At 39.7% G+C, this 25,192-nt stretch overlaps 1 long non-coding RNA gene across 1 annotated transcript in view; it reads left to right on the forward strand.

Moving 5' to 3' along the window:
• LOC121819667 (uncharacterized) overlaps positions 1–24,145 on the forward strand; it is a 139,088-nt gene extending 114,943 nt beyond the window's left edge. Inside the window, exon 4 of the long non-coding RNA XR_006060010.2 lies at positions 24,023–24,145. This is a non-coding gene — a long non-coding RNA (uncharacterized LOC121819667). The remainder of the gene's footprint in view (positions 1–24,022) is intronic.
• The last annotated feature ends 1,047 nt before the right edge of the window (positions 24,146–25,192 follow it).

Here is a 25,192-nt window from a genome sequence, read left to right on the forward strand (position 1 = left end):
GGTTTTTAGTACATTTATAGTTTTGCAATTATTATCACTATCTAATTTTAGAACATTTTATCACCTCAAAAAGAAATCTAGTAACTCCCTATTTCCTCTTCACTTTGGCTCCTGGCAACCACTAATCAGCTCTCTGTTTGATAGATTTCCTTATTCCTTATTTGATAGATTCCTTATTTATATAAACAGAGTCATATAATATGACTATTATTTCTGCCTCTATCACTAGCACGATTTGAAGATTCATATTGTTGTAGCTTGTATCAGTACTTCATTTCTTTTCTAGGCAAAATAATATTTTGTTGTATGGATATACCACCTTTTGTTTATTTGTTCATCTTTCACTGATTCTACTTTTCTGACTATTTATATAATGCTGTTATGAATATTCATATATTATACATTTTTGGTTGACATTTATTTTTAATTGTTTTGGGAATATAGCTAGGACTGAAATGCTGATTTATGTAATAATTCTATATTTAACACTGTGAGGGTCTGCCCAACAGTTTTATTCCTTTCCTCATTAAATTGTTTGGACACTCTTGTCAAAAATCAGTTGACCATAAATGTGAAGGTTTATGTTTTAGACTCTCAATTCTATTATATTAATCTGTATATCTATCCTTTTACCAGTAACAAACTGTATTTATTACTATAATTCTGCAGTAAGTTTTCAAATTTAAAAGTATGAGTCCTCCAACATTGTCCTCCAAAAGATATTACTTTTGGCTATTCTGGAACTCTTACATTTCCACAAGGATTTTAGGATCAATCAGTTTTGTCAATTTCTGCAAAAAGTCAGCTGGGATATTGATACTGCATGTATTGAATCTATAGGTCAATTTAAGGAATATTGTCTTCCAATTTATAAGCATGATTATCTCTCCATTTATATAGGACTTCTTTAATTTCTTTCAACAATAGTTTGCATTTTTCAGTGTCTGAGTCTTACAACTTCATTGGCTGAATATATTTATAAATACTTCATTCTTTTTGTTACTGTGTAAGTGGAATTATCTTATTAATTTTGTTTATGGCTTGTTCACTGCTAGTATATAAAAATACAACTGGGTTTTATATACTGATGTAGTATCCTGCAACCTTGATGAAGTCATTTATTAGTTCTAATAGTATTTTTAGTGGACTCCTTAGGGTTTTCTAGCTTCCCTGGTGGCTCAGAGGTTAAAGCGTCTGCCTGGAATACAGGAGACCCGGGTTTGATCCCTGGGTCAGGAAGATCCCCTGGAGAAGGAAATGGCAACCCATTCCAGTATTCTTGCCTGGAGAATCCCATGGAGGGAGTAGCCTGGTAGGCTACAGTCCATGGGGTCACAAAGAGTCGGACACGACTGAGTGACTTCACTTTCACTTTAGGGTTTTCTATACTCAAGACTATATTTTGTGTAAACAGAGATAGTTTCACTTGTTGCTTTTGATTATGTGTGACTTTTATTTCTTTTTCTTGCCTAATTCCTATGGTCTGAACCCCCAGTATAATGTTGTATAAAGAGCAGACATCCTTATCTTGTTTCTGTCCTTACAGGCAAAACATTGTCTTTCACTATTAAATATGATTTGGTTGTGGGTTCCTTGCTTTTTTTGTATGGTTTGCATTTATCTGGAATGTCTTTTTAAATCTCCATATCTCTATTTTTCAAAACAATATCCATCAATGAGGCTAAATGCCTAGGCAGATATCATTTCCCCCATCCTGGAATTTGTTTGCTCATATATCTAACAAAACACTTATCAAATTCCATCTTTTACTGTAACTATTTATGTGTTTATTATGGGACACCATCTCCTGTTGTAAGCAGCAACTTTTTGCATATAGCCCAGGTTGTATACAGAGAAGGTAATGGCACCCCACTCCAGTACTCTTGCCTGGAAAATCCCATAGATGGAGGAGCCTGGAAGGCTGCAGTCCATGGGGTCGCTGAGTGTCAGACACAACTGAGTGACTTCACTTTGACTTTTCACTTTCATGCATTGGAGAAGGAAATGGCAACCCACTCCAGTGTTCTTGCCTGGAGAATCCCAGGGACAGGGGAGCCTGGTGGGCTGCCGTCTATGGGGTCGCACAGAGTCGGACACGACTGAAGCGACTTAGCAGCAGCAGCAGCAGGTTGTATAGATTCTTATTCTAGAAAATAGTAAAATTATATTAGAGATTAAGTAAAACTGGAATTAGGTTAAATGTTTCAAAAAGTTGCCTCTGACTCCTTTCTTCTAAAAAGATTTTATCACCATTAAACCTTTCTACAGCACTGTGTACGAATTAAGAATTCTTAACTCCTTGAAGAGCTTCCCAGGGCTCAGAAATCTTTCGGTGTAGAAACAGTATCAACAACAAAACTATAGACAGAAGAGTTCTTGGAATCCAGAGAGAGGGTAGCATGATTGCTAACCTGTTAAAAATCATTTAACAGTATTGCCATGTTTTTGTTCACTAAGGAAAACTTTAAAAATTCTTAAAGAAAATTCAAGAGATGGGAATATCAGACCACCTTACCTGCCTCCTGAGGAACCTGTGTCAAAAAGCAAAAAGCAGGTCAAAAAGCAACAGTTAGAACTGACATGGAACAACAGACTGGTTCAAACTGGGAAAGGATCACGTCAAGGCTGTATACTGTCACCCTGCTGATTTAATTTATATACAGAGTACATCATGCAAAATTCTGGGCTGGAATGAAGCACAAGCTAGAATTAAGATTGCCAGGAGAAATATCAATAACCTCAGCTATACACCCTTATGGCAGAAAGTGAAGAGGAACTAAAGTGCCTCTTGATGAAAGTGAAAGAAGAGAGTGAAAAAGCTAGCTTAAAACTCAAGATTCAGAAAATGAAGACAATGGTATCCAGTCCCATCACTTCCATGACAAATAGATGGGGAAACATGGAAACAGTGACAGACTTTATTTTCTTGGGTTCCAAAATCACTGCAGATGGTGACTGCAGTCATGAAATTAAAAGATGCTTGCTCCTTGGAAGAAAAGCTATGACGAACCTAGATAGCCTATTAAAAAGCAGAGACATTACTTTGCCAACAAAGGTCCTTCTAGTCAAAGCTATGGTTTTCCCGGTAGTAATATGGTGTGAAAGTTGGACCATAAAGAAGGCTGAATGTCAACGAATTGATGCTTTTGAACTGTGGTGTCGGAGAAGACTCTTGAAAGTCCCTTGGACTATAAGGAGATCAAATCAATCAATCCTAAAGGAAATCAGTCCTGAATGTTCATTGGAAGGACTGATGCTGAAGCTGAAACTCCAATACTTTGGCCACCTGATGTGAAGAGCTGACTCATTAGAAAAGACCCTGATGCTAGGGAAGATTGAAAGCAAGAGGAAAAGGGGATAAAAGAGGATGACATGGTTGGATGGCATCATGAACTCAATGGACATGAGTTTGAGCAAGCTCTGAGAGATGGTAAAGGACAGGGAAGCCTGGTATGCTGCAGTCCATGGGGTTGCAAAGAGTCGGACATGACTGAGCAACTGAGCAACAAAGGACACACAATTTTTTTCCTTGCTGAAGCTGATCAGTGCTGGAAAGGAAAGAGGGTCAGTGAGGAGAGAGCTCACATTTCTGAGACTGACCAGATGACTGGGCTCAGAATTAACATGTAGTACCAGGTAGTCCATGGGGTCACAAAGAGTCAGACACAACTGGGCAATTGAACAACAGCAGAGTAGAGATTAACATAGTAATTCTAGAATAGAGTTTTTTGTAGTATGTTCCCTGCACCAGCTCCATTCTCTTTTTCCTCAGTGTTGTTTTCATTTAGCTGTAAGGATAGCAATCTTATTAAACAAATCTCTTTATAAACTGTTTGCTTATTTTTGTATTCACAGTCCTTAGTACAAAGAGCTTTAAATAGGTGCTTAGTAGCTGTTTATATCTTTTGAGTGAATGGCTAAAGCAAATTTATAATAGGATATCAGTGATCTATGGAAGCTTAATGCGTTGATTTTCTGGTGTTGTCCTAAAGTAAACAGACCCAGGGATAGAACTCAGTTCTCCTCCATTGCAAGATGGTAAAGATGGCAGATTCTTTACCATCTGGGAAGATGGGAAGCCAGGAAGCCCCCAGATAAATACACAGCCAATTATTTCTTCAGCAAAAGTGGATGTGTTTTAGATCAACAAACAGTGGCCATTTGGGATCTGCAACAGTGATGAGCCATATGCAAGTGCCTGCACTGTAAGAAAAGAACTTTTTCAAAGAGGAGAAAAGGAAGCTGAGAGGGCCATAGTAGACAAAGTGTAGTGGCTTTTCACTAGCTGAGTTGTGACAGGTTCTCATTGGCTGAACTCTTGCCAGGCAAGAAGAAGTTTTTCTTCTTTCCGTTTGGCTTTACTGTCATGTAGGGCATGATACCTCCCCATTCTGGCCTCTCAACTCTATTTTAACCAAAGTTTCTTACATTTCCACCTTTTGATAAGCTCTTTCTCTGATAGCATCACTGATCAAGAGTCAGATTTTCTTGTTTCAGTGGCCCTTTGTCCCTCAGTGCCAGGAAGGACCTTTCATAAGTGTAGCATTTCATATCAGAGGCAAAGTACACAGACTCTAAAACTGTTGATGTCACATTTGAGTAACAAGGCAGGAGGGAGAATTCTCAGGCACCTCTTATTTAAAGTCCATATGCTATCAAGATGATAGACAATGGGGAGGGAGGTGGGAGGGGGGTTCAGGATTGGGAACACATGTACACCCATGGCGGATTCATGTTGATGTATGGCAAAAGCAATACAATATTGTAAAGTAATTAGCCTCCAATTAAAATAAATAAATTTAAATTTAAAAAATTAAATAAAAGGCAAAAAAAAAAAAAAAGATAGACATTGCCGATCATCTGAAGCATTATGTCATCATCAAAAGTTTAGCAATAGACATCACCAGGTCTGGATATCTCGGAAGAGCTGTCTCATTAGTTATTGTCTACCTCAATTTTGCAGAATACATTTGCTTTCAGATCAGTAGATGTGTACAGGGCCAATCAAGCTTTGGTGCTCTCATTAGATGTGTCATGTGAATCCAAGAGTCTATTCCTTAGAGTTTGATGGTGCAGTGAGTCAAGTTTAGAACACCCCAGAATCTTAATAATAGCCAGAGTGGCAGGTAAAAGTATTTCATCCAATAATTCCTGAACATAAGACCCATTGTAAGTTTTATTTTTGTTGAAAGTGAATAAGCCATGTTGCCTCCACAACATTCCAAAATCATGAGATACTCAGCATATCTACTTTCAATATAAATATTGGCAGTTTTGCCTTTGGCTCAAGTGCGAGCCTGTCTAAGAGCAGAGAATTCAACTTTTTGGGTCAAAGTAGCCATAGGTAAAGGTGCTTCCTCAACACTATCAAAAGGAGGTACAATAGCATACCCAGAACAATATTTGTCATTGTCCTCCTTTAAATAAGAACCATCAGGGAACCATGAGAATTCAGCATTACCCAGAGGAATTTCCTGAAGATCATCGTTAGGAGTTATGAAGTGGTCCATCGGCATTATGGGCTTCTACAGTCTATAGTGTTGAAAAGAGTCAGACATGACTGAGCATGGTTGCACATGTAGAGGGAATTTGTCAGTGAGGGGAGAAGAATAGCAGGGATAAGGTTGTTACAAGGTTTGAGTCATGTGAGGAGCAGTTAATGAAAGGACTTCTTAGGAGGTGAGGCGGCTGACTGAGAAATGTTGAGCATGATGAAAATTTCGGAGGGCTTCTACAGCGTGAAGTACACAAATGGTTGAAGGGGATCCCGCAGCAAATTTCCTGTGATGGTCTTAACCAAAAGGGCAGTGGCACCAATGGCTCTAAAGCAAGGGGAGGTATCCCTATGCCACAGGATGCAGTGACTGGCTATAATACTGGTTAGTGGTGGTACCCATGTTTTTGGGTGAGTATCCCAAGAGCATTTTCTTCCTTTTCATATACAAAATGGGAGGAGAAAAAAAAAAAATCTGGTAATTGGGATGCCCAAGGTCAGGTTCATCAAAATCTTTCTTAAGGCCTTCAAGGCTATGTGGTGATGGCTATGATCCTTACAATAAAATTGGGTCAATATTGTTATTCTTTATGAAAACATGGAATTCTGGCTATAAGATTTTTGGAGTTCGATTTTGGAAATAACCAATGAACCAAAGAAAGCCCCACAGTGGCACTTAATTTTGGGTTTGGAGAAACATAGGATGCCATGAAGCCTATCTGAATCTGGGTATGGTCCTTGTTCTTATATCAGATGTCCTAAATATTGAACGTGGATTTGGGCATACCACAGTTTTTCTTGGTGACCTTATGTCCCTTTAAGGCTAAAAGCTTTAGCAAGTGGAGAAGGCAATGGCACCCCATTCCAGTACTCTTGCCTGGAAAATCCCATAGATGGAGGAGCCTGGATGGCTGCAATCCATGGGGTCACTGAGTCGGACACGACTAAGCGACTTCACTTTCATTTTTCACTTTCATGCATTGGAGAAGGAAATGGCAACCCACTCCAGTGTTCTTGCCTGGAGAATCCCAGGGATGGGGTTCCTGGTGGGCTGCCATCTATGGGGTCACACAGAGTCGGACATGACTGCAGTGACTTAGCAGCAGCAGCAGCAGCTGTCTTCCTGAGGGCTTGAGAAAGAAAGCAAAGAAGCAAATCATCCATATACTGCAACAAAGTAGAACCTCTAGGGAACCTTATATCATCCAGATCAGCCTTCAGGATTTCTGAGAAATAAGAAGGACTCTCAGTAAAATCCCAAGGTATTATTGTCCAGCTGAATTTTTTTTTTTTTTTCCCCAAGTAAAGGCGAAAAGTTATTGTCTTGCTTCATCATCTGGAATACTAAAGAATGTACTGTATAAATCAATTGCAGTAAAGAATTTGCTTCTAGTGGGAATGAATATTTGTAAAGTATGAGAGTTGGAAACAACAACAGAGTGTCAGGGGATAACAATGTTGTTTATTGTGTCAGTGTCAGGCAAATATCCACTCTTGGCCTGTAGGTTTTTGCACAGGTAAAATGAAAGTGTTGTAGGGGCTGGTACAAGGGATAGTGAGGCCTTCTGCCTTGTAACATTTTGTTGTGAGTTTAGTGTCCTGAAGGTCTTCTTTATTCATAGAGCATTGATTAATTCTGGGGAGATGTTTTGAGGGATCTATCTGAATCTTGATAGGAGGTATGCTATGAATTTTGCCTATATCAGTTGAAGATTTTGTACATAAGGAGGGTTGTAGCTGATTGAATAGGGATAAATGATCAATGCTTCCAGAATCATCTCTAGTATCATCAGAAATGAAGCAAATAAGATTGCAAAAGCTCATCTAATTTACCTGCTTTGCTGCTGTGATGACTATTCTCAAATTCTAGAATAATTCTCCCTTTGGGGAGAAAAATGTTCCAGCATGGTACTTCTCTAAGAAGTCTCAGCCTAATAAATGGATGAGGGCTAAGGAACTAAAAAGAAAAGGGTATAGATCTTCCAGAGGGTCTAAACAAAAGTGAATAGGTAAGAGACAGGAATCTTTTAAGGTTCACTGGAGAGCCCCGCTAGCTGAATGTGGTACTCCAAGGCAGGGGCTGCCTTATAGTAGTGGGATTGAGCAGCAAGAGTGTGGCTCCAGTGTCAGACCTGGAAGAGATTCATCCTCAAACTGGAGAAATGTTTCTCAAGCTGGTGAAGAGAAAGCACTGGGAAGAGCTTCTTTAGTTTCTTGGAGCCCTGTCACTTAAGAATTGGGAGGACATGGGAAAGGCTGGTTAGAACGGCTGTAGGTGTCTGAAATGCTTAAATTTGTAACACTCTTTTCAGATGTCATGGCTCTTTTCATTAACAACAGAAACTAAGAAGCTTTTGGTTTCATTTATAAGCCTTTACCGGCTGGAGTTAAAGATTAAGAATTTTAGTAATCTTTTAAGTGACTCTAGTGCAAGAGAGCTGGTTTGCCAGATTAACTATATCTGGGGTAAAGATAGTTTCCAATTCCACTCTGGTCCTTTTTACTTGAAGGGAGAGGTTCCAGTTCAGCTCATTATAAACACAGAGTTAAAAACTACTTGGGTGGGATGAACATATGAAAGAAGACCAGAATTTCTTTATTTTTTTTTTTCATAATATGAAGTAAGGTGTAATAGGTATGAACAAGTTTATCAGATTTTTGTGTGTAAGCCTGAATTTTGTTCCAATCAATAGGTTTTGGGAAAGTCATAGGAATTGCCTAATGAAGTTGCCTGGTGATGCCCTCGGCTATGTGTTCAGTTAGTGGGTTCGTCTCCTGGTTGTAATCCTAGAGACCTTTTAAGATTTTCCCAATTAGTAGTGTTCCTCCATGCTGGGCCTGGCCTTAACTAGCTGATATAAGTCCAGAGAAACAGTTTGGAGACCTGTCAGGATCCTTGATTACTTTCAGAAAATCTTTGAGTATGGCTGCCAGTTCAGATTTTGGCATCATTGTTCAGTCACTCAGTCATGTCCGACTTTTTGCAACCCATGGACTGCAGCATTCCAGGCTTCACTCTTCTTCACTGTCTCCTAGAGTTTGCTCAGACTCATGTCTGTTGAGTCGGTGATGCCATCCAAGCATCTCATCCTCTGTTGTCCCCGTCTCCTCCTGCCCTCAATCAGCATTAGGGTCTTTTCCAATGAGTCAGCTCTTTGCATCAGGTGGCCAAATTATTGGAGCTTCATCTTCAGCATCAGTCCTTTCAGTGAATATTCAGGGTTGATTTCCTTTAGGATTGACTGGTTTGACCTCCTTGCAGTCCAAGAGACTCTCAAGAGTCTTCTCCAGCACCACAATTTGAAAGCATCAATTCTTTGCTGCTCAGCCTTCTGTGTGGTCCAACACTCACATCCATACATGACTACTGGGATATACATAGCTTTGACTATATGGACCTTTGTTGGCAACATAATGTCTCTGCTTTTTAATACACTGTCTAGGTTTGTCATAGCTTTTCTTGCAAGGAGCAAGCGTTGTTTAATTTCATGGCTGCAGTCACTGTCCCCAGTGATTTTGGAGCCCAAGAAAATAAAATTTGTCACTGTTTCCATTGTTTCCCCATCTACTGGCCGTGAAGTGATGGGACTGGATGCCATGATCTTAATTTTTTGAATGTTGAGTTTTAAGCCAGCTTTTTCACTCTCCTCTTTCACTTTCATCAAGAGATTCTTCTTTGCTTTCTGCCATAAGGGCGGTGTCATCTGCATATCTGAGGTTATTGATATTTCTCCTGGCAATCTTGATTCCAGCTTGTGCTTCTTCCAGCCCAGCATTTCTCATGATGTACTCTGCATAGCCTTGATGTACTCCTTTTCCTATTTGAAACCAGTCTGTTGTTCCATGTCCAGTTCTAACTGTTGCTTCCTGACCTGCATACAGATTTCTCAGGAGGCAGGTCAGGTAGTCTGGTATTCCTATCTCTTTCAGAATTTTCCACAGTTTGTTGTGATCCACACAGTCAAAGGCTTTGGCATAGTCAGTAAAGCAGAAATAGATGTTTCTCAGAACTCCCTTGCTTTTTTGATGATCCAGCAGATGTTGGCAATTTGATCTCTGGTTCCTCTGCCTTTTCTCAATCCAGCTTAAACATCTGGAAGTTCATGATTCACATAACCTGCAGATCTAATATCAGTCATTTCTAAGAGAACTGTCTGGTTGGAAAGGAGCCAGATCAAAGGCTGCTCGGTACAGTAATTCTGAAGGAATCAAGCCAAAAGTTTAAAGCACAGTTCCACTAGAATGACCCAATCCTGAAGGAGTCAGGCTAAAAGTTTAATACTCTAGTGTCAATAGACCAACCCCTCTTCCAAAATGAATGGAGTGAAGCCTAGCCAGTTCTAGAAAGAATGGCATTGTTTTTAAAATGTGTCAAATGAATACTCACATATGTAACAAAGCGTTAAACAGAAAGGACAGAGCCTTAAAACAGATCCTAAAGAAAACCCCAAGAGGTTTAAAATGCAAAGAGAGAAGCTAGAATCTAGGAGAAAGACTTACCCTCAAATTCTGGTCAGTGGGAAGCAGTGAGGAGCAGTGGACTCAGTAAGGCTACTGCACTTGTTTGCTCACCATCTTTAGAGTCAGCAGGAGTCCTTCTCTGGATCCCGGTATGAGCCACCAAAATGTTGACCTGAAACAAATAGACTTTCAGTTCTCTTTTCAGCAAAAGTGAGTTTATTTACAAGTAACAAAGAACTGCATTTTTGGGGTCTGCAACCACAGCAAGCCACACAGCAAAGGGAGGAAAATTCTTTCAATGAGGGGAAAGGGAACTTGGGAAGGCCATCAAAAACAAATAGTTAATTGAAGAATTGAGAGTTTGAAATATGATGACTTTTTCTTTGGCTGAGTTGTGACAGTCTTTCAATTTGGTGAGCTCTTGACAGGCAATAAAAGGAAGTCTTTGTTCTTGTTGGGCTCTGCTATCATTGTAGGGCATGGGAGCATCCCCTTATGGCCTCTGAACTCTGTTTTAATAGAAGTTTTTTTTTTAATTACTTTTTAAACCAGGTATTTACATTTTAAAGGATAATCGACTTAAATAAATTAATCTCTAAATTATAAATGTACAATCCAATTTTTTAAATGTACAAAAGATTTGAGAAACACTTCACCAAAGATATACTGTGATAAATAAGCATGTGAGAAGATCTCAACATTAGTAATTAGAGAATTGCATAAAACCATAAACCTAGATAGCATATTAAAAAGCAGAGATATTACTTTGCCAACAAAGGTCTGTCTAGTCAAGGCTATGGTTTTTCCAGTGGTCATGTATGGATGTGAGAATTGGACTGTGAAGAAAGCTGAGCACCGTAGAACTGATGCTTTTGAACTGTGTTGGAGAAGACTCTTGAGAGTCCCTTGGACTGCAAGGAGGTCCAACCAGTCCATTCTAAAGGAGATCAGTCCTGGATGTTCATTGGAAGGACTGATGCTAAAGCTGAAACTCCAATACTTTGGCCACCTCATGTGAAGAGTTGACTCATAGGAAAAGACCCTGATGCTGGGAGGAACTGGGGGCAGGAGGAGAAGGGGATGACAGAGGATGAGATGGCTGGATGGCATCACTGACTTGATGCACATGAGTCTGAGTGAACTCCAGGAGTTGGTGATGGACTGGGAGGCCTGGTGTGCTGAGATTCATGGGGTTGCAAAGAGTCAGACATGACTGAGTGACTGAACTGAACTGAACTGATGATGAGATATTAATTGCTAAAGCAAAGACCCTGATAATATTAAGTGCTGACAAGGATGGAATAATAGGCACTCTCCCATGCTATTGGCAGAAGTTACAGTCACTTTGGAAAATAGGCAGCTTCACATAAAATCAAAGGTAAACTTAGAATATGAACAAGCTACTCTTTTCCTCAGGACTTATATGAAATAAAAATCTATGTTCACAAAAACTGTATATACAAATGTTTATAGCAGCTATGTGTAGTTATCAAAAACTGTAGACAATTCAAATATCCTTCAACTGGTAAATGGATTAACAATCCATGGAACATCCATACAATGGAATGTTACTCATCAATAAAAAAGAATGGACTACTGATATTCAAAAAACATGGGTAAATTTATTTTTTATTACATTAGTTTCATGTGTACAACATTATAATTTGGCATTCATATACTACTAAGTGACCACCACAAGTCTAGTTACCATCCATAGCCATACAGTTGGCCCCCTTCACCCATTTTGCCCATCTCCTCCCAAAATGTGAATGGATTATGCTGAATGAAACAAGCCTGACTGAGAGATACATGTTGTATGATTGTATTTTATATGACATTAGGGAGAAAACCAAAGTAACAGGGACAGAGAATGGTCAGCGGTTGGCAAGTTAGGAGCAGGTGACAACAAAGGAATAGCATGAGGGGATTTATTTGAATGGGATGGAAAGGCTCTGTATCTTGATTGTAGTGGTGCTTTTACGACTGCAAGCATTTGTTAAACTCATAAAACAGTACACCACAGAGGGTGTATTTTACTGTATGCAAATTGGAAAGTATTTTAAAAATAATGTTTTTAGAGGAAGATGAGGTATGAGGCCTGAAGCTTCGTGGATTATAGAACAGATGAGTTGGTTTGGGTCTGGCTCTATGACCAAGTAGTTGCTGTGAATTATATGTTACCAGCAGTGAGAGCTAGTGAATAGTGACTTAGCTTTTCAGGACATCAAAGAGAGCTTAGGAATGTCAGGAAGAAAAGTGGCCAATGAAATAAATAATCTTTCAGAATAGAATTGAGGTCATGAATAGCTATTTCAATTGTGAATTGTTTAAGGAGAAAGGAGCCAACACTAGATTGCTTCTTGTGCAGAAGATATGGAAGAAAAAAAAATGACATAAAGAATAGGATGAAAATGTTCCTCCCTGACTGATTATCAGCAGCAGCAGTATGGATTCCAAAGGGAATACACCCAGTGGTTCTCATTGAAAATCCAACATGAACCTCTTTGTAGAATGCTTGGTCTGTGAAGGAAACTTTCCAGGAATTTCTTTAACTAAGTTTTGAAGAATCAGAGAAACCTAGATGAATGTCAGCTCTGTCATTTATAAGTCTAAATCCCTTGTAAAAACCACTGTTCTTCTCTAGCCTTCGGTTTTTCCATCTATAAAGGAGGGTTAAGAATAGCATGTATCTTGCAGTATTGAGAAAATTAATAGAGATAATGTGTGTATAGCACTGGGCACAATACCTCACATAAGAAGCACTCAGAAACTTGCAGTGAGAATTATACTACTGCCTAGTTTCCAGAGCTTGCATATGTTTATTTTTGCCAAGCTCATACTTGTCTTTAATTTTTTCTTGTTACTATCTCATCAGCAAGAGATTATCAAGTTTAAGCAGCATCATCTTGCTGCCTAGAGTAGATAGAGTCAATTTGAAGAGAGACATATTATTCCCAGAAACACAGACTCTTTTATACTCAATACAAAGAACCTTCAAAAGTAAGAGCTGTGACTTCCTCCCTCCAGAACTGGTTAACCTGTTGGGATATTTGGTAGATGAATTCTGTGCCACGCACTCTTGTATACTCTGCACCAGGCCGGGAGACAGCAGCTGCTCTCCATGCTCTCCTTCCAACACAGAAAACCAATCTCACAGCACCAGGGGAGACTATAAAAAAGGAAAAAAAAATGCAAATATCCAACATTGATTAGTTTTGCCAGCTGCTTTTCTTTAGAATCAACGGATGGGCCACTTTAGCTTTAAGTCCATTGGACACACTTAGGGGTTCTTCTTGTTTGTTTCCTTTTTTTTTTTTTTTAGAAATTGTATTAAAGAATAAATAATCCTTTGCAGGACAAACCTGTCAAAGAAGTTGACAAATGGAAAGAGGGCTTAAATAAACAGAAGAAAGGCATAACAGACCTCTATTGAACTGTTTCTGAAAATATCTTTGACCCGGGGGAGGATCCTGTTCTTTCAAACATGGGATTGAAGAGTCAAATGCTTTCAGGGGCTAGGCTACTTATGTAAATGAATGAGGAAGCAGGAGGAGTCTGAGTGTAAGGCAATAGGGTGTGGTGGTAGGTTTGGGTGTATTTTTTTGTTTTCCTACTCTTCTGAGATCTTTGAATACAAAATCATTTCACTATTTTTTTTTCTCAACTCTACTATAAGATGAGGTGATATTAGGGAATGTGTGATGATAAATGACAGTCTTGATTCCTGTCTTGGTCATGCAGTAGACTGAGAAAGTCTGTGCCACTTCTGAATTGAACAGTTTTACTCAGCGCCAGCTGAGTACTGTTGGGCAAGAATGTGAATCCAGCATTGCTAAGTACTTACTTACTCAAGAGACAGCCCACATCTTGATTTTGATGTAATTTAAAGCAACCACATTAAAATCCTTACAATTATAGTGCTGACAATTTGTTCCATTTTGAAACATAATGGCATGAATTAAATACTTGTCTCTGTGTTAGTTTTAACTGGTGGTTATCAGTTTGGACCTCTGCTTTGGACCTCAGTTTGAATATAGCACTGCTTCTTGATAAATGAAGTTCAGTGATAGAAATAAGGTGAATTATGTTAGAAATAATTTGTATTTATCTTTAAAATATTATAAATTAAAATATTGTGAAATATGAAGTCACTAATTAGAGCATTATTCTAAAAAGCGGAAGATGGGAGATAAACTGAATATCCATTGATAGGGGATGGTTCCATGAATTATATTACATCCAAACAATACTAGGTAGCTATTAAAAATGAGGCAGTTGTATAGCACTAATATAGAACCCATGCTGTGATATATCATTAAGTGAAAAAAGCAAAGTGCAGAAAATTGTGTATAGCATGCCACTGTTGCAAAGTGTGATCTATTTATCACCTCTCTATGTAACACCTACCTATATTGACATATGTCTATCTCTGGGAAGGAAAGAGAGCCTGAGGGACAAGATAGGGATATAGGTAGACTTGCTGCTGCTGCTGTCACTTCAGTCATGTCCAACTCTGTGTGACCCCATAGATGGCAGCCCACCAGGCTGCCCCATCCCTGGGATTCTCCAGGCAAGAACACTGGAGTGGGTTGCCGTTTCCTTCTCCGATGCATGAAAGTGAAAAGTGAAAGTGAAGTCGCTCAGTCGTGTCCAACACAGCGACCTCATGGACTGTAGCCCACCAGGCTCCTCTGTCCATGGGATTTGCCAGGCAAGAGTACAGGAATGGGATGCCATTGCCTTCTCCATAGGGAGACTTGCTTTTCCTTTTTTGTGTATCTGGTAACACTGGAATTTTTCTTTACCACATATATATATTCCTCATTCAATATAAATGTAATTGAAAAAATAAGACATAATGTCTTCCAAAAAGGTAGTAGCAGAGTAAGAATGGATTGTTGTAATGATAGAGATGATGTTCATGTTTTTCAAGAAAAGTCATGGCTAACAAATGAACTTATTTACAAAGCAAAAGGAAGTTTATAGATGTAGAAGACAAACTATGATTAACAAAGCGGGTAGCAGGGGGGAGAATGCAGTGGATATAAATTAGAGATTTGCAATTAAGATACACACCACTGTATAAAAATAGGTAAACAACAAAGATCTACTGTATGGCACAGGGAACTATACTTATTATCTTGTAATAACCTGTAATGGCAAAGAATCTGAGTAAGAATGTGTATGTAAGGGTCAGCCCTGTTTTCCACTGTTTCCCCATCTATTTGCCATGAAGTGATGGGACCAGATGCCGTGATATTCGTTTTCTAAATGTTGAGGTTTAAGCCAACTTTTTCACTCTCCTCTTTCACTTTCATCAAGAGGCTTTTTAGTTCCTCTTCACTTTCTGCCATAAGGGTGGTGTCATCTGCATATCTGAGGTTATTGATATTTCTCCCAGCAATCTTGATTCCAGCTTGTGCGTCCCCCAGCCCAGCGTTTCTTATGATATACTCTGCATATAAGGTAAATAAGCAGGGTGACAATATACAGCCTTGACGTACTCCTTTTCCTATTTGGAACCAGTCTGTTGTTCCATGTCCACTTCTAAATGTGGCTTCCTGACCTGCCTACAGATTTCTCAAGAGGCAGGTCAGGTGGTCTGGTATTCCCATCTCTTTCAGAATTTTCCACAGTGTGTTATGATCCACACAGTCAAAGGCTTTGGCATAGGCTTTTGCTTTCTTCTTCAATAAAGCAGAAGTAGACGTTTTTCTCTGCACTGTTCTTGCATGGAGAATCCCAGGGATGGTGGAGCCTGGTGGGCTGCTGTCTATGGGGTCCCACAGAGTTGGACATGACTGACGCGACTTAGCAGCAGCAGCAGCAGCAGCAGCAGTTTTTCTGGAACTCTCTTGCTGTTTTAACAATCCAGCAGATGTTGGCAATTTGATCTCTGGTTCCTCTGCCTTTTCTAAAACCAGCTTTAACATCTGGAAGTTCACAGTTCATGTATTGCTGAAGCCTGGCTTGGAGAGTTTTGAGCATTACTTTACTAGCATGTGAGATGAGTGTGATTGTGCAGTAGTTTGAGCATTCTTTGGCATTGCCTTTCTTTGGAATTGGAATAAAAATTGACCTTTTCCGGTCCTGTGGCCACTGCTGAGTTTTCCAAATTTGCTGACATTTGAGTACAGCACTTTCACAGCATCATCTTTCAGGATTTGAAATAGTTCAACTGGAATTCCATCACCTCCACTAGCTTTGTTTGTAGTGATGTTTCCTAAGGCCCACTTGACTTCACATTCCACGATGTCTGGCTCTAGATGAGTGATCACACCATCGTGATTATCTTGGTCTAGAAGATCTTTTTTGTACAGTTCTTCCATGTATTCTTGCCACCTCTTCTTAATATCTTCTGCTTCTGTTAGGTCCATACCATTTCTGTCCTTTATCGAGCCCATCTTTGCATGAAATGTTCCCTTGGTATCTCTAATTTTCTTGAAGAGATCTCTAGTCTTTCCCATTCTATTGTTTTCCTCTATTTATTTGTATTGATCACTGAGGAAGGCTTTCTCATCTCTCCTGGCTATTCTTTGGAAGTCTGCATTCAGATGCTTATATCTTTCCTTTTCTCCTTTGCTTTTTGCTTCTCTTCTTTTCACAGCTATTTGTAAGGCCTCCTCAGTCAGCCATTTTGCTTTTTTGCATTTCTTTTCCTTGGAGATAGTCTTGATCCCTTCCTCATGTACAACGTTATGAACCTCCGTCCATAGTTCATCAGGTACTCTGTCTATCAGATCTAGTCCCTTAAATCTATTTCTCACTTCCACTGTATAGTCATAAGGGGTTTGATTTAGGTCATAGCTAAATGGTCTAGTGGTTTTCCCCACTTTCTTCAATTTAAGTCAATTTGGCAATAAGAAGTTCATGATCTGAGCCACAGTCAGCTCACAGTCTTGTTTTTGCTGACTGTATAGAGTTTCTCCATCTTTGGCTACAAAGAGTATAATCAATCTGATTTTGGTGTTGGCCATTTGGTGATATCCATCTGTAGAGTCTTCTCTTGTGTGTTGGAGGAGGGTGTTTGCTCTGACAAGTGCATTCTCTTGGCAAAATTATTAGCCTTTTCCCTGCTTCATTTTGTACTCCAAGGCCAAATTTGCCTATTACTCCAGGTGTTTCTTGACTTCCTACTTTTGTATCCAGTCCCCTATAATGAAATGGACATCTTTTTTGGGTGTTAGTTCTAAAAGGTCTTATAGGTCTTCATAGAACCGTTCAACTTCAGCTTCTTCAGCATTACTGGTCAGGGCATAGACTTGGATTACTGTGATATTGAATGGTTTGCCTTGGAAACAAATAGAGATCATTCTGTCGTTTCGGAGATTGCATCCAAGTAGTGCATTTCGGACTCTTTTGTTGACTATGATGGCTAATCCATTCCTTCTAAGGGATTCCTGCCCACAGTAGTAGATACAATGGTCATTTGAATTAAATTCACCCATTGCAGTCCATTTTATTTCTCTGATTCCTAGAATGTCGACGTTCACTCCTGCCACCTCTTGTCTGACCACTTCCAATTTGCCTTGATTCATGGACCTAACATACCAGGTTCCTATGCAATATTACTCTTTACAGCATTGGACCTTGCTTCTGTCACTAGTCACATCCACAACTGGTTGTTTTTGCTTTGGCTCCATCCCTTCATTCTTTCTGGAGTTATTTCTCCACTGATCTCCAGTAGCATATTGGGCCCCTACCAACCTGGGGAGTTCATCTTTCAGTGTCCTGTCTTTTTGCCTTTTCACATTGTTCATGGGGTTCTTAAGGCAAGAATACTGAAGTGGTTTGCCATTCAGAGGAGAGTGAAAAAGTTGGCTTAAAGCTCAACATTCAGAAAATGAAGATCATGGCATCTGGTCCTGTCACTTCATGGCAAATAGATGGGAAAACAGTGGCTGACTTTATTTTTGGGGGGCTCTAAAAATCACTGCAGATGGTGATTGCAGCCATGAAATTAAAAGACGCTTACTCCTTGAAAGGAAAGTTATGACCAACCTAGATAGCATATTAAAAAGCTGAGAACTTACTTTGCCAACAAAGGTCTGTCTAGTCAAGGCTATGGTTTTTCCAGTAGTCATGTGTGGGTGTGAGAGTTGGACTATAAAGAAAGCTGAGAACCTAAGAATTGATGCTTTTGAATTGTGGATTGGAGAAAACTCTTTAGAGTTCCTTTGACTGCAAGAAGGTCCAACCAGTCCATCCTAAAGAAGATCAGTCCTAGGTGTTCATTGGAAGGAGTGATGTTGAAGCTGAAACTCCAATACTTTGGCCACCTGATGAGAAGGCTGACTCATTTGAAAAGACCCTGATGCCAGGAAAGATTGAGTGTAGGAGGAGGAGGGGATGACAGAGGATGAGATGGTTGGATGGCATCACCGACTCAATGGACGTGAGTTTGTGTAAACTCTGGGATTTGGTTGAACGGGGAGGCCTGTCACGTTGTGGTTCATGGGGTTGCGATGAGTCAGACGTGACTGAGCAACTGAACTGAACTGATGTAAGGGTCATGGCTAGTATGTGCTTCATTCTTCATACCACTTGCAGCTGAGAGAAAATAATATCAGCTTCAGTGGATATTTGCAGACTCTATTATGAAACAGAATGTAGTCAGAAATTACCAATACTCAGAAAGGCCCAGACGGATACTGTGGCTGTTCATGTGCATGGACTTGGGGACTTGCAATCCTTTCTTAACTATATTATCTTCTTTGGGATGCACTCTATCTTCAGAAATGTTCCTGCTTTACCTGTTGCTGCCCCCTTCCTTGTCTTGGTCCTGAGTTTGGCTCATTTTGGAGCAAGACTAGTGTCAGCTGTCAGCTTAACTGACTAATGTAGTGTTTTCTAGAACACACTTGCATTGACTTGAAGTTGTCTCGTCTCTGCTGTGAATATGCACCTCTTCTGTGGAAAAGAGTGAGATAATGATTAGACTTTCTTCTTTTTATTTTCTTCAACCTTTATATTTAGCTGGGTAGATATAGGTACATAAGAATAAAAACACAGACATACATATGTCTGAAAGAATAAAACAAAAACTGACAATGGTGATTGGCTCTGGGGAAAAAGCTTGAAAAGTATTCTTTTTATGCCCAATAAGTGGATTGTGGAATTGATAAACTACGTTTCCAATACCATGGATGCTGTATATGCAATGAAGAAAGAAGGAGAAATGAACTAGTTTGAGTTGTTTAAACTAGAGTGTCTGAGGAAAATTTTTAAAAATAGAATCTCTAGTAAGTTAGAGGAAAGTTAGATAATTTTGTAAGTGACATTGAGACTTCTGGCTGACCCTCTAAAGACAGTTATATCCCTACCTCCTTTTACCAAAACAGATGTGTAGCAGACAGACTTTAGAGTGTTTTCAGGTTCTCCAGCTCCTGGTATTCACACCTTTGTGTAATCCCTTTGAGTATGGGAAGGATCAGTGACTTTCTTCTGAATATTGGATGTGACAAAGGTGATAGGTTTATGTGATCACATCTGTGATCACATAATCATGTAATGCCATCATGCTAGACTGTCTCTCTCTCTGACTTTGATGAAGCAAGATGCCATGAATCACATAGTATCAGGAAATGAACAGCAATCTGAAAGAGTTTGGCAGCAGATCCTTCCCCAGTTGAGCTTCTGATGAGAACATAGTTCTGGCCAAGACCTTGAGCATAGGCTGTGAAACTCTAAGCCAAGGATCCAGTTAATCAATGCCAAACTCCTGATCCATAGAAACTGCAACATGGTGTATACTGTCTTAAGCTGATAAGGCTGTGGTAATTTGTGATGCAACAATAAAAAGCTAACATAGTTCTATATGCATTAATGAATTAATTGTAAAAAAAAAACACTATACAAATCACTAAAAGAAACGACAGCAGCATGCTTTTATAATGTTGACATACAAAAGATATTTCTAAAGCAGAAATGAATACCAAAAACCACACCATTTGACCGGCAAATTTGACTACATTGAAAGTGTAAAATTGCACGTGAAAAAACCGCTATACTATAACTAGTTTCCTTAATTTTTCTATGTCTGTAAATAGAGAAACAAAACCAACAACCCAAAGAAAAATGAGCTGAGAATGTTAACAATAAGTTCAAAGGAAAAAAAAAAAAATGTCTTTACCATTCAACAAAATGCTCAACCTTATTCACAATTAAAGAAACAGAAATTTTCAAAAATGAAATTTCACTTTTTACTTAACAGATTTACTAATATATGAAGCTTAATAGTACTGGGGAAACAAGTACACATATATTATTATTTGGAATGTAAATTGGTGCAACCTTTTTGGCAATAGAAATAAAAGTTTATAGCATACCTGCGCTTGACAGTCTTCTTGTATGAAGTTATTCAGTAGTCCTGCCCACACATTTTACAGTCACTCTTGAATAGCAAAAATTAGAAATAAGCAAAATATTCATTGGTGGAAGACCTGTTAAGAACATTCAAGGATAGCTTACTGTGGAAAAAATTTTGTTTTCCCATCTAGAAGTCATGATAAGGAATGATTTATAAGCTGTCCTTGAGGGCAGGGACCATATTTCATTCATCTCTGCTTCCTTTGAGCCTAGGGCAGTGCTTGATGGTTGGTACATAACAGAGAGGAGCAAATAGTATTTGATGAGCGAATGTATGAATGCATACTGGTGCGTATATACAGCTGGGTAGTGTCTGGGGTTAAACATTAAATGTAAGTGCATTTTAAAAAGTGTTTAAATGTGTAAAAGATCCATGGACTTTGAGGCATTATGTGATGCTTTTGAATCCTTATCTTTTGTACGCTGAGACCATGTCTGGAACCACCAGGGAAGCTAAATGATCTCTATGAAGGCTTTCCTAGAGTGGGCTTGGGAACTACAGGGAGGAGGAATTTAGTTATAAAAATGAGAGGAGAAAGAACAGGTAGGGTGTAGCCTGACCCTCCTTTTTGTGCTTCCTTAGTAACACTCTGCCCCAAAGGTCACTCTCCAGCCATCTCTAGTCTCCCTGTCCCTTTAATTCTGCTTGTAGTCCAGCACATGATTAATCGTCCTCCCACCGCCTTTAAATGCAGCCACACTACCACTCACCTAAACCCAGGAGAAAAAAATACAGTCCTGTCACAATCTTGTGGCAAGCTAGATCTCCCAGCATTAAATCACCATTAAGGGCCTCTGTGAATTTGATAGCAACTTTAGGGTTTTTTTCCCACCTTTTTCTCTCATTTAGAACTCAGCTAAAGCTTTCCTGTTATGGGAGGTGGATGCTATAAAGACAAACAGTTCACTATCCTGGCCTCTACAGGTGCCCTCGATCCATAATTGTTCCTTGAGTGGAGACGTGCAGAGGACCTCCTAGCAAAGCCCTTTCAGGCAGAGTAGCCTCTGTCTGTTGAGCTGTTGGCAGGGTGGAGATGTGATATCTGCACCTGTATCTGCACGGTCATTTGTGAAATGCTTTTCATAGGTATCCCATCGGATCCTACCAGGATTCCTGCTAACAGAAGTATTTATTATGCTCATTTTAAAGATAAGGAAACCAAGTTCCAAAGGCCTGAAGTAGTTAATAAAACCCTAGGACTGAACACAGGACCTCTGACTTAGAGACCAGAGATTCTGAGAAACTTCAGATATTTCCCAAATAATTTGTTCTTTCCAAAGCCTTCCCTGGGCATGTCAGACTCCTGAAAGTAGACATCCTAAGTTCATATCTTGGCTCTACGAGTTACTATTTGAGTGACTTTGGAAAGTTACTGATTGACCTATCTCACAGTTATGTAATGCCACAATAATGTTGCTAAACAGACAGCTATGGGTCTTCAGTGGCATGCAATATTAAGCATAGTGAACATTTATTTTTGCTCAGGAATTCAGAGATTGGCTGATCAGGGCTGGGCTCACTTAGGTAATCTCTGCTTAGCTGGTGGATCTGCTGGGTGTTGGCTAGCTGGCTTGCATGAGTCAAATTTGCTCCATGTGCCTCCCATGTTCCAGTCAGCTTGTCCAGGCTATTGCACATGAGAAAGGTTTTAAGAGAGAGACAATTGAAGCAGGCAAGCTCTCTTTAAGCATAAGTTCAGAACTGGCACGCCATCACTTCTACACAGCTATTTGGACCAAAACAAGTCACAAGACTAGCCTAGATCCAAGTAGACTCTACCCTTTGAGAAGACCCGCAAAATCACTGGACACAGGATATGCATAGAGGCATACTATTAAATGGCACCATTAGTATAACTAAATACAGCTTGAACATCTGGAAATTCTTGGTTCATGTACTGTTGAAGCCTGGCTTGGAGAATTTTGACCATTACTTGGCTAGCGTGTGAGATGAGTGCAATTGTGCAGCAGTTTGAACATTCTTTGGCATTGCCTTTCTTTGGGATTGGAATGAAAACTGACCTTTTCCAGTCCTGTGGCCACTGCTGAGTTTTACAGATTTGCTGGCATATTGAGCAAATATGCCAGCATCACCTTTCAGGATTTGAAATAGCTCAACTGGAATTCCATCACCTCCACTAGCTTTGTTCATAGTGATGCTTCCTAAGGCCCACTTAACTTCACACTCCAGGATGTCTGGCTCTAGGTGAGTGATCACACCATCATGTTTATCTGGGTCATGAGGATCTTTTTTATATAGTTCTGCTGTGTATTCTTTCTTTATTGACTATGCCAAAGCCTTTGTGTGGATCACAACAAACTGTGGAAAATTCTGAAAGAGATGGGAGTATTAGACCACCTGTCTTGCTTCCTGAGAAATCTGTGTGCAGGTCAAGAAGTAACAGTTAGAACCGGACATGGAACAACAGACTGGTTCCAAATTGGGAAAGGAGTACGTCAAGGCTGTATATTGTCACCCTGCTTATTTAACTTCTATGCAGAGTACATCATGTGAAACGCTGGGCTGGATGAAGCACAAGATGAAATCAAGATTACCAGGAGAAATATAAATAACCTCAGATACGCAGATGACACCACCCTTATGGCAGAAAGCAAAGAAGAACTAAAGAGCCTCTTGATGAAAGTGAAGGAGGAGAATGAAAAAGCTGGCTTAAAACTTATCATTCAGGAAACTAAAATAATAGCATCCAGTCCCATCACTTCAGGGCAAATAGATGGGGAAACAGTGGAAACAGTGAGAGACTTTATGTTTTGGGGCCCCAGAATCACTGCAGATGGAGACTGCTGCCATGAAATTAAAAGACGCTTGCTCCTTGGAAGAAAAGCTATGACCAACCTAAACAGCATATTAAAAAGCAGAAGCATTACTTTGCCCACAAAGGTCCGTCTAGTCAAAGCTGTGGTTTTTCCAATAGTCATGTATGGATGTGAGAATTGGACTATAAAGAAAGCTGAGTGCCGAAGAATGATGCTTTTGAACTGTGGTGTTGGAGAAGACTCTTGAGAGTCCCTTGGACTGCAAGGAGATACAAATAGTCAATCCTAAAGGAAGTCAGTCCTGAAGATTCATTGGAAGGACGGATGCTGAAGCTGAAACTCCAATGATTTGGCTACCTGATGCAAAGAACTGACTCATTTGAAAAGACCCTGATTCTGGGAAATACTGAAGGCAGAAGGAGAAGGGGACGACAGAGGATGAGACGGTTGGATGTCATCACCGACGCAAAGGATATGAGTTTGAGTATACTCCAGGAATTGGTGATAGACAGGGAAGCCTGGAGTGCTGCAGTCCATGGGACTGCAAAGAGTTGGATATGACTGAGCAACTGAACTGTTTTACTGAGTGTAACTATCTCCTAAAATCCCTGAGCACTTTCATTTTTGCATTTTAGGAATACGGGTTAAAATATCATCCATTGCATGTGGATATTGTAAAGATAATATGAAGCAATGTGTGAGGAGTACACTACTGCATGTTAGGCTGAGGGACAGGGAGTTAGGATGCTCCTGATTCTAATGACTTTGTGAAGAATTGCCATACCAAGGCCTGGCCTGACCACCTCCAGATGTCTTCCACTTGAGAGATAAACCCTCAAGTGTTTAAATCATTATCATTTTGAATTCTTTTTTTTTTTCCCCCACTGGGAGCCAAATCCAATCCTGATTTGTTTCATACAGGCATAACAGCACTTATTATTTGATGAACGTGCTGGAGAGGAAACATGAATCTTTGAGTACGGGGTTGGAGAGGAGCAACCCTAGCAGTTCCCGACCTGTACCTTTCCAAGTTGGTGTCATATGATCACGTGAGTAACTGAATCTGGGCCAGAGGCCTCTGTCTATGGGTTGAGCAGACCACTGGCCATGAAATGGCCAGGCCTGAGAGCTCTGTCCAGTGTGAATGTAACGTAATGCACTGGAATATCTGACTCCCTCACCTAGAGTGGTATTACATTTTTGAGCAGAGAGTTCAGTTCTCTGTGCATCCTTGTTGCTCTGGTCCTGAGACTTTTCCTTTCTTCTTTGTGGGACCTTCTGTCATGATGCAAAACTAACACCTAAGTGACCCAGCATGTGCTTCTCTTATCTGTGTTCTAGATGGTATCTGCAGATGTTTTTTTAAATGATGCTTGCTTTTCTCTGTCAATTAATGGTGTATCATGACCACCTTCACAGGCTGGTAAATATTATTTTCCAATAGCATACAATCTAGAGTAGAGTACAAGTGTCCCTCGCTCTCTAAAAGTAGAGCGTTCCTGTGACCATTCCATAAGACAAAATAGTGTAAAGTGAAAAAGAAAGTACTTTAGGACACATCTGGCTAATGGATGCACAGAATAAATTGAGATAAAGCACAGATGGTCACACGGTTTAGAGCTATGGCGGCTTGAGGCTGAGGTGCTGAGTGCGGTTCCCAGGGAAGGGTTTTGCGGGCACTGTTCTCGCTACTTCGGGTATGCTCTACCTCTATAACGGCTCACCGTAAAGCAGTGCTGACTGCTATTTTCACGTTGTGCGTTTTTTCATAAAAGTGGATATAATCTTTGGATTTCTTTCAGTGGGCAAAAACAGGTAATGTTGGTTTTTCTAAAAAAGGTGATGTAAAGCAAATTTTTGAAAAGCAGGGGATACCTGGATTCTATTGTATGACTATATTTATTTAATTGCTCCCCTAAGGTTGGATACTTATGAGGTCATGAACTATCTTTTTGTTTGTGTGATTGTTTTGCTTTCATATACAGCATCAAAGTCAACATCTTTGAAATGAAATATTTGTATACAACTATGATATTTTTATAGATAGAAGTTTGATGGAAAGATACTTTTAAATTTATTTTTAATTGACGG

The sequence above is a fragment of the Ovis aries genome, chromosome 5 (assembly GCF_016772045.2).
Source record: "Ovis aries strain OAR_USU_Benz2616 breed Rambouillet chromosome 5, ARS-UI_Ramb_v3.0, whole genome shotgun sequence".
NCBI classification, from domain to species: Eukaryota; Metazoa; Chordata; class Mammalia; order Artiodactyla; family Bovidae; genus Ovis; species Ovis aries.